The sequence below is a fragment of the Oncorhynchus keta genome, chromosome 25 (assembly GCF_023373465.1).
Source record: "Oncorhynchus keta strain PuntledgeMale-10-30-2019 chromosome 25, Oket_V2, whole genome shotgun sequence".
In the NCBI taxonomy this organism is placed as follows: Eukaryota; Metazoa; Chordata; class Actinopteri; order Salmoniformes; family Salmonidae; genus Oncorhynchus; species Oncorhynchus keta.
In genome coordinates this window covers 432,276-446,511 of record NC_068445.1, presented here as the reverse complement: position 1 = coordinate 446,511, position 14,236 = coordinate 432,276, and the positions used below count along the sequence as shown (strand labels likewise).

General features: G+C 41.0%; 1 protein-coding gene across 2 annotated transcripts in view; it reads left to right on the top strand.

The window, feature by feature from the left end:
* Positions 1 to 2,593: 2,593 nt before the first annotated feature.
* LOC118357982 (spindlin-Z-like) overlaps positions 2,594 to 14,236 on the top strand; it is a 46,373-nt gene continuing 34,730 nt past the window's right edge. The window contains exons 1-2 of one of the 2 annotated variants that reach the window (XM_035735288.2): positions 2,594 to 2,721; positions 3,271 to 3,331. The gene's annotated coding sequence lies outside the window, so the exon portion shown is untranslated. The remainder of the gene's footprint in view (positions 2,722 to 3,270; positions 3,332 to 14,236) is intronic. The other variant, XM_035735289.2, reaches the window with a different exon arrangement.

Sequence of the window (14,236 nt, the reverse complement as noted above, 5' to 3'; positions counted from 1 at the left end):
AGGTTCATCAAAGCTGGGACCGGGAGACTGAAAAACAGCTTCTATCTCAAGGCCATCAGAATGTTAAACAGCCATCACTAACATTGAGTGGCTGCTGCTAATATACAAACTCAAATCTCTTGCTACTTTAAGAATACAAAATTCAATGTAATAAAGGTATCACTAGTCACTTTATATAATGTTTACATACCCTACATTACTCATCTCATATGTATGTACTGTATTCTATACCATCTTCTGCATCTTGCCTATGCCGCACGGCCATCGCTCATCCATATATTTACAGGTGAAGTCGGAAGTTTACGTACACTTAGGTTGAATTAATTTGTCAACCACACCATAACATTCTTGTTAACAAACTGTAGTTTTGACAAGTCGGTTAGGACATCTACTTTGTGCATGACACAAGTCAGTTTTCCAACAATTGTTTACAGACAGATTATTTCACTTATAATTCACTGTATCATAATTCCAGTGGTTCAGAGGATTACATACACTAAATTGAGTATGCCTTTAAACCGTTAGAAAAATCCAGAAAATTATGTCATGGCATTAGAATCTTCTGATAGGCTAATTGACATAATTTGAGGCAATTGGAGGTGTACCTGTGGATGTATTTCAAGGCCTACCTTCAAACTCAGTGTCTCTTTGCTTGACATCATGGGAAAATCAAAAGAAATCAGCCAAAACATTGTAGACCTCCACAAGTCTGGTTGATCCTTGGGAGCAATTTCCAAACGCCCGAAGGTACCACATTCATCTGTACAAACAATAGTATGCAAGTATAAACACTGCTCAGGAAGGAGACTCGTTCTGTATCCTAGAGATGAATGTACTTTGGTGCGAAAAGTGCAAATAAATCCCAGAACAACGGCAAAGGACCTTGTGAAGATGTTGGAGGAAACCAGTACAAAGGTATCTATATCCACAGTAAAATGACTTCAATCCTATAGAAGATTTGTGGGCAGAAATAAAAAAGAGTGTGCGAGCAGGGAGGCCTTACAAACCTGACTCAGTTACACCAGCTTTGTCAGGAGGAATTGGCCAATATTCACCCAATTTATTGTGGGAAGCTTGTGGAAGGCTACCGAAACATTTGACCCAAGTTAAACAATGTCAAGGCAATGCTACCAAATACTAATTGAGTGTATGTAAACCTCTGACCCACTGGGAATGTGATGAAAGATATAAAAGCTGAAATAAATAATTATCTGTACCATTATTTTGACATTTGACATTCTTAAAATAAAGTGGTGATCCTAACTGACCTAAAACAGTGAATTTTTAACAGGATTAAATGTCAGGAATTGTGAAAAACTGAGTTTAATATGTAAACTTCAGGGAGGTTGCTGTTGATGTGAGCCATGACCAGCCTTTCAAAGCACTTCATGGCTACCGACATGAGTGCTACGGGCCTGTAATCATTTAGGCAGTTTACCTTCGCTTCCTTGGGCACAGGGACTATGGTGGTCTGCTTGAAACATGTAGGTATTACAGACTCGGTCAGGGAGAGGTTGAACATGTCAGTCAAGGCACTTGCCAGTTGGTCCGCACATGCTTTGAGTATACGTCCTGGTGATCCGTCTGGCCCCGCGGCTTTGTGAATGTTGACCTGTTTAAAGGTCTTGCTCACATCGGCTACCTAGAGCATTATCACACAGTCATCCAGAACAGCTGGTACTCTCGTGCATGCTTCAGTGTCCCGCTCCTTGAAAGCGGCTGCTCTAGCCTTTAGCTCGATGCAGATGTTGCCTGTAATCCATGGCTTCTGGTTATGGGATGAGTACTTACAGTCAGTGAGGGGACGACGTCGTCAATGCACTTATTGATGAAGCAGATGACTGAGGCGGTATACTCCTCAATGCCACTGGATGAATCCCGGAAACATATTCCAGTTTGTGGTAGCAAAATAGTCGTGAAGTGTAGCATCCGCGTCATCTAACCACATCCGTATTGAGTAAATCACTGGTACTTCCTGCTTTAGTTTCTGCTTGTAAGCAGGAATCAGGAGGATATAATTATGGTCAGATTTGCCAAATGGAGGGCGGGGGAGAGCTTGGTATGCATCTCTTTGTGTGGAATAAACGTTGACTGTGGTCAAATATGTTTGCCTGGGGCCTCTGGACACTATATGGTACTTATAAAGCACTGTGCAGGAAAAACAATTGATTGTGTCCATAAAACAATGGTCCAAGTCTGCACTTTTCTACACTCGTTTTAAGGGCTGTAGAAACCCTTTACTGCAACATTGTATTTAAGATGATTTTTCTTCTCTTTAAGGGCTGCAGAAGGAGCAGCGACGCTCTTCTGGGTGTAAACTCTGTGGATTTGGAAACTAGAAGTCCTCCTGAGTAGAATGGGCCACCCTTTTACAGCGGCACAACATGCATCAAATTGTGCACGGTGCAATAAATGATAGTACACACACAAAAAACATTGTTGACCAAAAATAATTTTCATTAATCCATGTATAATAACTAGTATGAAATATAAAGATAGTTGTGCTTATTTTCCATCATTTTCAGCCTAATTATTGATTTACAAAGTATACAAGGACGGGACTTTTATTCTGAAGGATTTCAAAAATCCATGACCCGGAACTACTTAATTATTCTTGCCTGCTTCACAGCGGTGGATACGGTCATATCTTTAGGGATGCATACAAACGGAGCTGGAGGAAATGCGAGAGGGAACCAATTAATTCGATTTACAATTCATCGGGTAAGCAACCCTCAAACGAATCACTCGATTGATAATGAAATGCATGGCCTCAGACGACCACTAGTTTCCATGGGAGTTATGAGGGTGCATGGGATATTTGTGTATAAAACTGGTTTGTTGTTTGCATTTAGAATGCATGTCAAACAGACCATATACCTTCCCTTCCTTTGTTCGCCTGCGCCGTTTTTGCACACCGATGCGGGGTTTGTATGTACTGCTGGTTCAACATGGCTGACATTGTTAGAATCCAGTCAATCCACCTATTTGGCAATCAAGCGAATCATTGCTTCAGGATGCACATGTGTTTACAAATGCAACCGCAAGCAAATACTTCCTCCCTTTGACTTTATTTATTGTATAAATGGCAATCCTATACGTTCTTAGCTATAATTGCTCTCCATGTCTGTTAAATAAAAGTATAGTTAGGTCGGGGGCAGTGAGACAGATACACATTGTTTCAATGTTATCTGTAGGTACATTTTTTTTTTGAAAAACCATGAATGAACTGGGTGGGGCTAATTCTAATCCCAATTGTGTGTACATTTTCAGGAATGACAGCCTATTAGGCTAGTGGCAAGGCTCCCACATTGTCTTGATACCCATATCCGAGGTAAAATAAACCACGTTTTTTTCCATATCTCTAAGGTCTCATGTATGAAGTGGATGGTTGTGTGATTTTTTTTTTTTTACTGCAAAAGTGGGTAAATTGATAGATAGTGTGACGCATCCCCTTAACTCAAGCAGTGCTAAATGATCCTGTCTGATAAAAATACATACAGTAACACTTTTTATTTTATGTTGTGGCTATTGTAATCTGCTCTAAAGAAAACACCCCCCCTAAACTTAAAAAGTGCAGAATAATGCCTGACTGAATGGAGTGGTATACATAAACTCATGTAACCCAATATTGCAAGCTCTGATATTGCTCTAATTTGGAATACAAGTGTTCACCTGTCAGCCCTACATGCATAAACAAACAGCATTAGGCTTTCTGAATGCATCTTAGAAAAATAGACCTGTAAACACACAGATACAATAGGTGGAAACATATATTTATTTATTTATGATGAATGTAAACTTCACTTTTTGGTAGCTATTCAATAGACAACTATCCATGTAAAATGTGCTCTCATTCAGTGCTGTATGGTCATTCAGTGCTGTATGTTCCTGCCTGACAAGAAAATTCAAACAGTAAGGCTACACGTTTTTTCATGTTGTGACTATTGTAATTGGCTCCAAGGAAAACAAATGGGCTCAGACATCAAAATATATATTTTTTGAGGTCTAATGTTCCTTAAAGTATGTTGTATCTTTTAGCCCCTAGTATTTCAATTAAGTCATGGGGCCCATCACATATTATCTTTATATTTTGCCTCGTTCAATATGCCATCCAAAATTCATTTTTTTCCCCAGAATTGTGTAGTTTACAACACTTGACTATAAAGGCTGGTGTGAATCAATTTTATTCTGAATCCAATATGGCCAACATTATTACACTCCAACACCTTCACCTGCACGTAAGTAGCCCTTGTTCATTTTGTATGTATTATTCTGTCTTTAAAAATGGTTTCTTAAGGGTCTTGGTATATCTAACTATGAGTGGCACTGCCATGCCTCTGTGTTTGAATAGCCGAAGCCAACTTCGATGTGTTTGTTTTCATCTCATTCACACACTTACAGCATATCAACAATGGGCAATTCTACAAACTATAATAACAAGCCTTTCACGACACAAACACACAGTAGCGTAACCAACTTACAGGAAAGCAACCATAATACCACACTCAGCTACTCTAGTACTGTATATGTACAGCCCTCTTTTACCCGCTAAAATGAAGTGTGCAAGGTTGATCCAAAGTCTTTGAGGTCTCCATGAAATGTGTGTGTTTTTAATAAAGGGAGAGGAGACGAAGTAGCCAGTTGTGGTTTTAGTTCTGGGGACTGATCAGCTTGCACAGCTAACTGGTCCTTCTGGGCAAGCTGCAGCGACATGGGTGGTATCCTTCCTGTATGACTGGCGGGGTATTTGGGCTGTTGGGTGATAAGTTTCCATTTATACGGTTCACTATAGGCAGTCAGCAGATGCAGCTTGCATACCAAAGAGACCCATTGACTAACTGGAATGTTATCCCAGTCTGAATGACAATGGGGATACTCCAGTAGTGGAATGGTTGGTTGGCTGGTTGTGAGGGAAAGTCTGTGAAAGGTCTGTCACAGACTGACTTGCCTTTAGATTAACCGTGCATGGTTGGCATTGTTTACGGACTGAGGCACGCCCAGCAGAAGTGGAGAGTGACCGAACCTGTGAGGGGGACCTAGCTAGGTATTTGTATTTATTAGGGAACCCCATTAGCTGCTGCCAAGGTAGCAGCTACTCTTCCTGGGATCCAAACATATCAATGAACTTACATTACATGTGAAACCAAATATAAAACAGTACATCATATAACATTATTACTCCACTACATAGCTACAGTACTAAATGTTTAATACCACCATACAACAATTAGACCATGTGTGCGTATGCATGTGTCTGTACTTTTGTGTGTGTGTGTGTCTCTTCACAGTCCCCATTGTTCTATAAGGTGTATTACCAGTTTTTTAAAATCTGATTCTACTGCTTGTATCAGTTACCTGATGTGGAATATAGTTCCATGTAGTCATGGCTTTATGTAGAACAAATCCTAGTATTGGAACAGTTTTAATTCTAAGTGATTGATTTTATATTAGTATGCATAATTTCTGCCAGGGCACACTTTTAAGATGCTGGAATGGTCCACATCTGCCAACAAAACGAGTAATGATTAGAAAAGTCAGACAACCAGGGACTGATTTAGACTTGGGACACCAGGTGGGTGCAATTCATTATCAGGTACAGTAGAACAGAGAACCAGCAGGCTCCGGACCTCATAAGGTAAGAGTTGAATACCTCTGGTGTTGGATATAGGTAACTCCAAAAGCCTGCAAAGGTTGTGAAATATGAACACCAGAACTTTCAAATGCTTTTGAAAATACAGTTTTTTACAGAAGTTTACTAAGTGTTGGTAACAGGCTGATTGGTTGGCTATTTGAGCCAGCCTGAGGGCACACACTTTCTAGTAGGCTTAAATTGAAGATGTAGCAATATCGTCCGTTATTATCCTCAGTCAATTTCCATCCAGATTGTCAGACCCCGGTGGCTTGTCGTTGTTTATTTAAAAATGTACCTATTCCACACTGACTTTACGGAATGCAAAAGTTTCTTGTCATTCATAATTTGGTCAGATATATTTGGATGTGTGGGTGATTCTCATGAAATCTTGGTTTCAAAGATTTCAAACATGAAATCTTTAAAAAGTCATGCATCAACAAATTTCCTTTTTAGGCATTAATAACAAGGTCTGGAGTGTTTGTGAGCATTAGTTTAAAAATATTTACTGACAATTTAACACCTTTTTGAACATATTTTACAAAACAAGTCCTCTGAAAACGTCAAGACCGCTAGGAAAGCTAATACATTTTCAATGTATTTTTTTATTAAGTCATGCACAGTTACTTGAAACTGTGAAATAATATATATTTTTTAATTGCATTTTTTATTTGATTTTGACTGATTTCTCTCACACCTTCCGCAATCTACAACCTAATATTTTTTATGTCCGGTTTCAATGAAATATTTTCAAAATGATGTGGCAAGCCTGATAGAACGTAACATATAGATTCCGCACATGCATTTAAAAGCAAACTACTATTTCTTCCATTCATTAAATTAACATTAAAACTAACACCTGTTGCGGTAATGATATGTAGGTTCGGAAATGAGGTTGATTTCAGTAATGATAAGTATACTAAGACTGAGGTATGGTTAAGAACACGATATTTAATGTAGAAAATAAATGAGATAATATTGGCACAATCATGGATTCAAGTTCAATCAATTTCAATTTGCAGTGCTTCAAAAGAACATAACATGCATTGGCTAAAAACAGAGAACACATAAAAACAACCCATACGAGAACATTAGAACAGTACGTCATCGTCACTACACACACTGGCCTGTACAGTGTCCCTTGGGGTTGATGTTTCTATGGCCACAAGTTGGTGCAGCTTCATCTTCAAACCAAAGTTGTCATGTGTTTTGCAAGCACTTGTTTTTCTGTCTGTGACTCTTCACAGGCCAATCCAAAATGGCTTAAGTTTAAAGAATTGAGCCTTGGAAAGGTTGACCCTTGGATTCTCAGATAGAAATCTTCTATGAAGATGTGCCATGGTGTCCGTTAAGGCTCTCTTGCGGAATATCTGTCCCTTTCCCCGGATTTCCCATTTATTACAGTGAAGATTTCATCTTGACGAAGGAAGCAGCTAACAAGTTTGCGGATTATTCTTCTCTGGCCGTTATTGGATAATTCTTCTGGACCTCTCTGCCTTCCATGTTGACAATTACCTGCTTCCTCTTGGCCATCACCTCAAGTCTTTTCAGTATTTTCTTTAGGTTGACCATCTCCTTGGTCCTCTCCAGCAGTTTCTCTTCAGTGTAGTGCAACTTTGACCTCAATTTTAATAGTGTTTTCTTGCTTCTGCTCCTCTTTTTGGGTGATTCCTTTGGGTTAGATGTATTCTGTCCTGGTGTCTCTTATTTTAGGAGTTGAGTTGATGGCAGGGACATTTACCTGCTGATGTTAGAATGTCTGTTCTCAACTTGTTCATTTTTCTTCTTGAACATGTTGAAGTGTATCATCTTCCTTGCTTGCTTGTGTTATGTCCAATACAGCTTTTAGATGTTTCTCTTTCCTGTTAATACCTTTGAGTTTTCCCGCCACTGGTTTTTCTTCTTTTCATGTGGCTTCTTTGTCAGATCTGGAGTTTTCTTGATTTTGCTTTCGTTTTTTTATATCTGGAGATGGAAAGGAACCGTGACATGAAATGAGCATGTCTAGAAACATGGGAAAAACCTTACTGTTATGAACACGTCATCCTATAGCAGAGACTGAATGGCTTACTAACTGTTATGGACACGTCATCCTATAGCAGAGACTGAATGGCTTACTGACTGTGTGTGTACACATCCTATAGCAGAGACTGAATGGCTTACTGACTGTGTGTGCGTGTACACATCCTATAGTAGAGACTGAATGGCTTACTGACTGTGTGTGTACATATCCTATAGTAGAGACTGAATGGCTTACTGACTGTGTGTGTACACATCCTATAGTAGAGACTGGATGGCTTACAGACTGTGTGTGTACATATCCTATAGTAGAGACTGAATGGCTTACTGACTGTGTGTGTACATATCCTATAGTAGAGACTGGATGGCTTACAGACTGTGTGTGTACACATCCTACAGTAGGGACTGAATGGTTTACTGACTGTGTGTGTACACATCCTACAGTAGGGATTGAATGGCTTACTGACTGTGTGTGTGTGTGTACACATCCTATAGTAGGGACTGAATGGCTTATTGATTCTGTGTGTGTGTGACCGTGCGCGTGTGTGGTGGATGTGTGTGCGCACATGTGTAGACTTCTAAACACTGTAGGGTATTGACTTCCTATAGACAGTGTATGAGGGCGTAGTCTCCCTATAGACTATATATATATATATATATATATATATATATATGCGCTAATTACTCTTGCTGTAACCTCTCCAACCCCTAACATCTTCTCTCGCCTTCCTTCTGTACTCTTCCAGCAGTTCTGGGTTGGTGTAAACTTTTTCTCAGAATTCAGTCTAGCCTTCGCTGAAGCTAACTGTCTGCAATTAAACAGGACATAAAGCAAAATATCAACAGTTAATAAATAATATTTAAATTAATAGTTCATTATATATGTTTTAAAAATATAGTCTGTATGATACAATTCTCATTACCAAAACAAAGGTGTTGCGGAGGATGAGGAATCTTAGCATGTTTTGCTAACTATAGAGAAGACATGATGACAAAGCAAATTTTACTCAATGTACATAATTAGACATTAATGAAGTATATATTCGTAGAACATTTTTAATCTAACGTTTTTCTAAATGTGGAAAACTACCTGTATCTGTAATGATAATCAATACTGTCATGTACGCAGTCTGACGTGATTGTTTAACTTTTTAACTGGGGAAATATAAAGAGATCTGCTTACCTGGTAGCCATCTTGAAGGTACTGGCAGATGTGTTGCTTCATTCAAAATCAAACTTTATTTAAAATTCTCAGTCCTTCAAAAATGTTGCGGAGGATGACAACATCAGTCAAAGACACTTGATTTTTCCCCTTTTTTCATTATTATCATACATGAATATTTAGTTAATACCTTTTCTGTCATTTGAAAACATCTATTAGAACATCCATAATTTTTTTTCAAAATATTTAAATTTTACTCTGTTTAAATTACAACATAACATGCATTTATTTTTTATTTTTTTTATTTCACCTTTATTTAACCAGGTAGGCTAGTTGAGAACAAGTTCTCATTTACAACTGCGACCTGGCCAAGATAAAGCATAGCATTGTGAACAGACAACAGAGTTACACATGGAGTAAACGATAAACAAGTCAATAACACAGTAGAAAAAAAGAGACTATATACATTGTGTGCAAAAGGCATGAGGAGGTAGGCGAATAATTAAAATTTAGCAGATTAACACTGGAGTGATAAATGATCAGATTGTCATGTACAGGTAGACATACTGGTGTGCAAAAGAGCAGAAAAGTAAATAAATATAAACAGTATGGGGATGAGGTAGGTAAATTGGGTGGGCTATTTACCGATAGACTATGTACAGCTGCAGCGATCGGTTAGCTGCTCAGATAGCAGATGTTTAAAGGTTGGTGAGGGAGATAAGTCTCCAACTTCAGCGATTTTTGCAATTTGTTCCAGTCACAGGCAGCAGAGAACTGGAACGAAAGGCGGCCAAATGAGGTGTTGGCTTTAGGGATGATCAGTGAGATACACCTGCTGGAGCGCGTGCTACGGGTGGGTGTTGCCATCGTGACCAGTGAACTGAGATAAGGCGGAGCTTTACCTAGCATGGACTTGTAGATGACCTGGAGCCAGTGGCGAGGGGCAACTGGAGCCAGTAGCGAGGGCCAACCGACTAGAGCATACAGGTCGCAGTGGTGGGTGGTATAAGGTGCTTTAGTAACAAAATGGATGGCCTGTGATAAACTGCATCCAGTTTGCTGAGTAGAGTATTGGAAGCAATTTTGTAGATGACATCGCCGAAGTCGAGGATCGGTAGGATAGTCAGTTTTACTAGGGTAAGTTTGGCGGCGTGAGTGAAGGAGGCTTTGTTGCGGAATAGAAAGCCGACTAGATTTGATTTTAGATTGGAGGTGTTTGATATGAGTCTGGAAGGAGAGTTTACAGTCTAGCCAGACACCTAGGTACTTATAGATGTCCACATATTCTAGGTCGGAACCATCCAGGGTGGTGATGCTAGTCGGGCGTGCGGGTGCAGGCAGCGAACGGTTGAAAAGCATGCATTTGGTTTTACTAGCGTTTAAGAGCAGTTGGAGGCCACGGAAGGAGTGTTGTATGGCGTTGAAGGTCTTTTGGAGGTTAGATAGCACAGTGTCCAAGGAAGGGCCGGAAGTATACAGAATGGTGTCGTCTGCGTAGAGGTGGATCAGGGAATCGCCCGCAGCAAGAGCAACATCATTGATATATACAGAGAAAAGAGTCGGCCCGAGAATTGAACCCTGTGGCACCCCCATAGAGACTGCCAGAGGACCGGACAACATGCCCTCCGATTTGACTCAGCTGAGAGGAGGTGCTCTTGTTCTCCATGGACTTTAGTGTCCCAGAACCTTTTGGAGTTAGAGCTACAGGATATACATTTCTGCCTGAAAAAGCTGGCCTTGGCTTTCCTGACTGACTGCGTGTATTGGTTCCTGACTTCCCTGAACAGTTGCATATCGCGGGGACTATTCGATGCTATTGCAGTCCGCCACAGGATGTTTTTGTGCTGGTCGAGGGCAGTCAGTTCTGGAGTGAACCAAGGGCTGTATCTGTTCTTAGTTCTGCATTTTTTGAACGGAGCATGCTTATCTAAAATGGTGAGGAAGTTACTTTTAAAGAATGACCAGGCATCCTCAACTGACGGGATGAGGTCAATATCCTTCCAGGATACCCGGGCCAGGTCGATTAGAAAGGCCTGCTCGCAGAAGTGTTTTAGGGAGCATTTGACAGTGATGAGGGGTGGTCGTTTGACTGCGGATCCATAGCGGATACAGGCAATGAGGCAGTGATCGCTGGGATCCTGGTTGAAGACAGCGGAGATGTATTTAGAGGGCCAGTTGGTCAGGATGACGTGCCCTTGTTTACAGATTTAGGGTTGTACCTGGTGGGTTCCTTGATGACTTGTGTGAGATTGAGGGCATCTAGCTTAAATTGTAGGACTGCCGGGGTGTTAAGCATATCCCAGTTTAGGTCACCTAACAGAACAAACTCTGAAGCTAGATGGGGGGCGATCAATTCACAAATGGTGTCCAGGGCACAGCTGGGAGCTGAGGGGGGTCGGTAGCAGGCGGCAACAGTGAGAGACTTATTTCTGGAGAGAGTAATTTTTAAAATTAGTAGTTCGAACTGTTTAGGTATGGACCTGGAAAGTATGACATTACTTTGCAGGCTATCTCTGCAGTAGACTGCAACTCCTCCCCCTTTGGCAGTTCTATCTTGACGGAAAATTTTATAGTTGGGTATGGAAATCTCAGAATTGTTGGTGGCCTTCCTAAGCCAGGATTCAGACACGGCAAGGACATCAGGGTTAGCAGAGTGTGCTAAAGCAGTGAGTAAAACAAACTTAGGAAGGAGGCTTCTGATGTTGACATGCATGAAACCAAGGCTTTTTCGATCACAGAAGTCAACGAATGAGGGTGCCTGGGGACATGCAGGGCCTGGGTTTACCTCCACATCACCCGCGGAACAGAGGAGGAGTAGTATGAGGGTGCGGCTAAAGGCTATCAAAACTGGTCGCCTAGCGCGTTGGGGACAAAGAATAAAAGGAGCAGATTTCTGGGCATGGTAGAATATATTCAGGGCATAATGCCCTCTATGATAATAGAGGTTGTATCTCTGGGTGAGGTCACTGCATGTGTGGGAGGTGGGACAAAGGAGGTATCAGAGGTATGAAGAGTGGAACTAGGGGCTCCATTGTAAACTCAAACAATGATAACTAACCTGAACAACAGTATACAAGGCATATTGACATTTGAGAGAGACATACAGCGAGGCATACAGTAATCGCAGGTGTTGATTGGGAGAGCTAGCTAAAACAGCAGCTAATCAGCTAGCACAACAACAGCAGGTAAAATGGTGCTGACTAGGAAGAGAGGGTTGGATTAACTACACACAGAGCCTGAGTGTGGCTGGGGTTGGGCTGTTGGGCTCTAGCCGTGTATAAGTGTGGTGCGGAAGTGGGCCTCAGGGATAGCTTCGGTACTGTGTGCAAGCTAGCTGTGAAGATCAGAAGTAGTTGTCCAGGGATTACGGCAGGAATCCGGCATTGTTGTGGAGAGACAGTTATCCAGGCTAAAAAAAACTGGCTGGCTGTGCAGAAGGTAAAAGCCGCTAGCAGTGGCTAACAATGACTAAATAGCTTGTAGCTAGTTAGCTGGTTAGCTTCTGGAGGTTCTTGAATGTGTTCTAAAAATTAAAAATAATAGCGATTCCGTATCACATTGGGTGAGGCAGGTTACCGGAAGGTATAATCGAATTAAAAATCGAAAAGAGATTGAAAATATGGGTCCGGTGAGTGGTTGGGCTAGCTGGGGACACGGCGATCCAGACAGTTAGCAGGCCTGTGCTAACAAGCTAACAGTTAGTAGGCCGGGGCTAAACAAGCTAGCAGTTAGCAGACCGGGGCTAAACAAGCTAACTGTCTGTAGACCGGGGCAGGCTAGCAGTTAGCAGGCCGAATTAGCAAGCAAGCAGATAGCAAGGGCTAGAAAGTTAGCGATGGGGTTAAGTCTGTTTATGCCTCTTCATTCGGTGACATCAACAGACCGGTCGTGGGTCCGGATATTGTAGCCTAGGAGTATGCTTCGGTGGTAGCACAGGAGCTCTGGCCAGGCTAGCTTCAAGCTAAGTGGATGGAAACGCTAGCCAGGAGTAGTCATCCGGGATTGCAGTTAGCTGGTTGTGAAGGTCCAGATGAAAATGCTCTGTTTGCGGTGGGAATCTGGGGATAAAAATAATAGGTCCGTTATATGCTCTGGTTAGAGTCGCGTTGATCGAACTGGCGAGAGCTTTCCGAGCTAAAGGTTAGCTGATGACCGCTAGCAATGGTTTGCTGACTGATAGCTGGTAGTTAGCTGGCTAGCTTCAGTTGAGGGGTTCCAGATCTGAAGTAAATATAAATACTTTAGAAGAAAAAAAAACAGATCCACACTACGTTGGGTGAGGCGGGTTGCAGGAGAGTATTTAGATGTTGAGGTTTAGCAAAATAGTTTTCTTCGCATATCTTTTAAAATATGTGAAAACGATATATACAAGGGACACGACAGGACAAGACGTCTGACTGCTACGCCATCTTGGATCACTCAGACAAATCAACTCAAATGTATTTATATAGCCCTTCGTACATCAGCTGATATCTCAAAGTGCTGTACAGAAACCCAGCCTAAAACCCCAAACAGCAAGCAATGCAGGTGTAGAAGCATGGTGGCTAGGAAAAACTCCCTAGGAAGGAAACTAGAGAGGAACCAGGCTATGAGGGGTGACCAGTCCTCTTCTGGCTGTGCCGGGTGGAGATTGTAACAGAACATGGCCAAGATGTTCAAATGTTCATAAATGACCAGCATGGTCAAATAATAATAATCACAGTAGATGTCGAGGGTGCAGCAGGTCAGTTGGCTTTTCATAGCCGATCATTAAGAGTATCTCTACCACTCCTGCTGTCTCTAGAGAGTTGAAAACAGCAGGTCTGGGACAGGTAGCAGAGCTGGACGAGACAGAGCTGGATGTGTTGCGGTAATGAGAATTTCAGCAGATAATGCAATAAAATACAAAAATAATTAATTCCTATGTTGAAATTACTCTTTGTGCAAGGTAGAGACCACTTATCTTTATTATGATATTTTGTTATATTACTAAATGACATGTTTTATATTTAAAAACATTACTGTCATGGTGTTTTAATAGTTTCATGAGAATTACCCGTGTAGTGTCAGCATTTTTGTTACTGGCATGTCGTACCTAAGTTTGCTTATCTTGCCAATGAAAAAGTAATTAAAGTAGTTGGCTATATCAGTGGGTTTTGATGAATGAGCCATCTGATTCAATGAATGATGGCGCCAAAATGTAATTTAAGGTGCTCTAACATTCTTTATATCGATTATTTTTTGTTTCATAGTATAGTTTATTTTTATTTAGTTTAGTCACATGATTTCTTATTTGCAGTACGTTTGCCAATCAGTTGGGCTTTCAGACTTGATTTGTCATGCCTTTTGCCTCATCCCTCTCAACCATAAAGTTTTTCAAATCTTCATCAATCCAAGGGGATTTAACAGTTGTTAGTTTTTACTCTTTATTTAGAACCTACCGGACA